The sequence below is a fragment of the Alligator sinensis genome, unplaced genomic scaffold (assembly GCF_000455745.1).
Source record: "Alligator sinensis unplaced genomic scaffold, ASM45574v1 scaffold898_1, whole genome shotgun sequence".
NCBI lineage: Eukaryota > Metazoa > Chordata > Crocodylia > Alligatoridae > Alligator > Alligator sinensis.
This window is the reverse complement of record NW_005843836.1, coordinates 1-4,471: the sequence shown is the minus strand read 5'-3', so window position 1 is coordinate 4,471 and position 4,471 is coordinate 1. Positions and strand designations below refer to the sequence as shown.

Genomic DNA, 4,471 nt, shown 5'->3' with positions numbered 1-4,471 from the left:
AGAGGGCGCGGCATTTGGGGGGGGGGGAACTGGCCCCAGCGCCAGAGAGGGTGTAGAGTGAGACAGGGCTGCAGAGAGCCCGAGCGCTAGGGAGGCACACTGAGACAGGGCTGCGAAGAGCCCAGGGAGGAGAGGGGGGCCAAAGTATAACAAGGCCCAGACTGAACAATGGCAGTTCCATCTACAGGGCTTGGGGTGTGGTAAAGGGATGGTTAGAGCCACGCATAGCCCATAAGGCTGGGTGCCCCGAAACACCCATTGCAGAACAGGGTCCACAAGGGGTCCAGGAGCCCACGGGGGCAGAGAGCAGCAAAACTGTGTCCAAGAAGACATAAAGGCAGCCTCCCTTATATATATTTACCAACAAAGATGTGGCGGACGAGAATCGAGGGTGCCCATTGGGCCAACTTGGCACAGTAAGGGGGCCTTGGGGAGATCACAGCCATCCTGCAGGACCCCATGCCATGACACTTGCAAATAATTTAACTAGTATTATTCAGAACTTTGAATTGCATCTAAATGTAACCTTAACTCTGTATTTTTATGAACATCTATTTTTTATTAGAAAAGCATACCTCTGAGAAGACCCAATCAAATTTACAAGTCAGGATGTTCCTCCACATCTTTTGGTGTACATACATTTCTTAATGTGCTAATTATTTGAGTATGAACACCTGGGAGTTGTTAATGGCACCTGCAGATTGTCAACTATTTACTACATAAAATGTCAATAAAACAGATCTGGATTAGTGATAATCCAAATCTCTCTGATTTGTCCTAAACTCCAAAATCCAATCCAGCCTGGCATGCTCCATCAGAAAAAAATGCATTAGGGACCTCCATTTTTGGATCACAGAGAATCTAGGAACCCTGTGGCTTTCAAGCCTGCTCAGAATTGAAGTGTGATCACCTAGAAATTTGACTCCTGCCTAAGATTCCTTTTGATCGAGATGGACTTCTGGTTTTCCTCCAGCAAAAGACCTAGAGGAACCAAATCCATTAGGCATCCTCACAGCATGCCTAGTTTGTACTGATATCATAGACATTTGTTCAAAATTGTGAGATATCTACACATTGAACGTAATAGACTGATGGCTACAGCACAGGAAATAAGAGACCTGTGAGTTTTAGGCTCTCCACAACCTGAGGGCATTCAAATTGTTCAAAACGTCTCTAACCCCTAGACAACCATCTAGGCTCCACAATTCTGGGGTCAGAAGTAGAGCAGATTAACACAACATGAGTATGTCTTAGTGCTGAGACCACTTCTAGTGAAGGGAGAGGTTTGTGGTGCAGTCACTGCTATAAGCTTGCCATTGCTCTTTTATTTTAATTTGTGACTGGCTGGGGTTAAAAGCATAAATAATCCAAGCAACGGGACCATGACTCAGAATCCTGTCCCCTTCCAGACTAAGAGTGTCCACAGAGAGGGTTAGTGCAGAGTAGTAGGTGTGCTATACATTTCTGCCCCTTTTCCATGCATTCTCTTCAGCTAGGACATAAATCCTTAGAGGGACTGACATTCTGCACTGTGTTATCTAATAAGGGAAGAAATACAAGTCACCTTTGGCTGTCTTTGTACCATCAGAAAAAAAAATTCTGGTGGCACAAAGTGAAAGCAAATAGCAATCCCTACTTTCTCGTGTACCAAAAGTGCCCAAGTGGGTTGCCCTGATGGAAAGCAGTAATAAGTTATTCTGTTTTTTTGCTGCCAATGTCAATTTGCTGATGGCTGCAGAGTGTGGGCAGCCCAGACCTGGCTGTGCTCTCCAACTGCCCACTCCAGGGCCTTGATGAGTCTGATCCTGCAAATCCCAGGAATTCCTGGACACAATCGGATCCTCCAAACCTTGAAGAGCCTCCCTGGCTTTCTCTACTAAAGAAATGTAACCCACAATCTCCACAGAATCATCTGGGTAAGCAAGAAAAGTCAAAGTTTTCTTGCTTACTCAGGTGCATCCCCAGAATCTACTAGAAAGTTTCTAGGTAAAAGGGAAAATTCTAGCTTTCCCTTCTTGCCCACATCTTCCCCTCCTTGCCCACATGCGGCCGGGGAGATGCAAGCCAGTAAATGGGGAAACTACAGACCTGTTCTTAACCAGATCCATGTGTCAGCACAGGTCCCAAATGGAGGCATGGGATACCCGTGAGTCTTTTATATCTCCACGCTGACTACACCATCCTAAAGCAAGGTAGATCAATACCACACCGATATCTGATTTAGGATTTTTGCACTAATTTTGCTCCATTAATGCAACCCTGGTTTGTAGCAAGACCTTGAACCAGTTGAAGAGTAGCCAAACAAAGTTAGCACCTATTTTGCTAAGCCAGGGCAAAAACCCAGTGTAGAGGAGGCCTTAGATTCTTTTGAAAATCCCATTCTGCTTTAGCAATTAAAATGCTGTAAGGAGCACAGCAAGTAAAGGTTATTTTCTGACTCCAATATTTGGGAACTTGAGACTTTATTTAAAAATCTGAGTAATATTAGATTTCCCAAAAATTCTCTTAATATGTCACTTCTGGTTCTTCTATATCTAAAAACTGAGAGAGAAATTCTTTGAAGGTGTTAGTCCATTAAACCTCATAACTCAAACCTGTTACAAAGCAAGAAATCTTACCCCTGTATATATGGTCCCAGAGGAGCACTGAACCAAACCAATCCTGTTCATTTGCCAAAAATTCCATGTAAGTGTCAAAACGTGTGTACAGTGGTGTGGGACATCTGCTGTTACTTACTTCTCAAACCAATCCCAGGGACCCTGTTTTATAGATCTGTTTTTTCCCTCGGATGAATACCTGGATGGTGACTCTGATTGTGACCCTGGTAATTTCATTGGGACTCTTTGTCTTGACCATTTATCTTTTCAAGCTAAGAAGTAAGTATGGGGTAAGGGGCGGGGGAAGGGGGAGGGATGGACTATAGTGCACTTAGCAAGACAGTGTCTTCTGATAATTGAGAGAGGGTATAAATGAGACTTCCCCCAGACCAAACAAAGAGGAGGAAGTACATGTGCTGCCTGCTAAGCAGACCACAGGAGGACATGTTACTAGAGATACCTACCGCACCTCAGCCCAGCTAAAGGCTACACTGCTCTGAGGCATGTTGTTCCTGCACCAGGAACACTGCCTCCTGGAATGGAAGTAATGTAGCTGCTTGTGTCAGACTGGGCATTTACCAAAATGCTGTCCCAAAAAGATAACTTTGGGCGTCATGTCCTGACCATAAAAATGAAAAGCCTGAGATTTCACTTTTTCTTACATATGACAAGCTTGTATTCAGTCAAGCTATCAGTCCCCAAATATATGTATGTGGTCCCCAATTCCCCAAAAAGAAAAAAGAAAAATAAATGCCACATATTTTAAAGTTAACAGGAATAAAGTTCCCTGCAAAATAAACTTAAACACAGAAACAAATTTTTGAGGAGTCAGCCACATAGCAATACTTTCCTTGCCAACTGAGGGAAACTCACTGGCCATTAGAATCAAGGTGGGAAGATCTGACGAGGTCTGTAGTAAGTAGGGTGGGCATCATAGAGGACACCTCTAGAGGACAGTTTCTTGCTACTCTGTCTTCTGATCTCTTTTGACACAAAACTGGATGCCTACATAAAGTCGTCCGGTTTCATATAATAGAGGACAACCGGACTGTCCTCTATGATGGCCACCCTAGTAGTAAGTGAACTGAGAACAGTAGGGAAGGGAAGGAGAGCTTCTCAGTGTGTGCTCAATAATAAAAACCCAGTAATGAGGCATGATACAGCATGATGCTCCCTAGACCCTGTGGTGAGTCAGTGTAAATATTCCTTGATTTTAACCTTGCAGAGTAGAAAACTGAACCTGCCCCTTGTCAGACAGATTATTTCTACCCCACTGAAGGCTCCGATATGGAGGCTAGCGGATGAGGGAAGGAAAGACTCAAACCTCCATTGGGGTTAATCTCAGACTTTATCCCCACCCCCAACCAACTCTTCTCATGTGCTACATATGAGAAGAGGAAACAAATGGGATTGAAGTCTACAGGGCGGTGATCTGAGCTCAACCTGAGTTTTGGGAAAGGAATCCTCTCTCCGGTCCCTTAGCAATTCCCCTCATCATGTCCTGGATGAATGCACTTTGTCATGCACAGTTTATCTAGTGATAGGGGTGGGATTCAGTCCATCCAGTGACAGATACACTTATAGTGTCTTTTCTCTGATTGTGTCTGATGTAGGTCACCTTCTGAGACAACTTGGTGAGTTTTTCTCCATCTTAATGCAGCCTTTTTCCACAATATTAACTCCTCCTACTTACCAATTGTTCTGGCTATCACTGCACTCACTGGACTCCCTTCAGTAACAATGGGCAACATTATGTTTTTCCTGGTCACCCAACTACCCATTTTTTGGTCACCTACAGGTCATTTTTTGCACCTGGGCAGCCGGAGGAATTCTGTTCCTGTCAGCATAGCCCTCCATGCATGGATAACTACCTA

The 4,471-nt window shown here is 44.2% G+C and overlaps 1 pseudogene; it reads left to right on the top strand.

Moving 5' to 3' along the window:
• Nucleotides 1–4,231, top strand: part of LOC112548970 — a 12,944-nt pseudogene extending 8,713 nt beyond the window's left edge.
• The last annotated feature ends 240 nt before the right edge of the window (nt 4,232–4,471 follow it).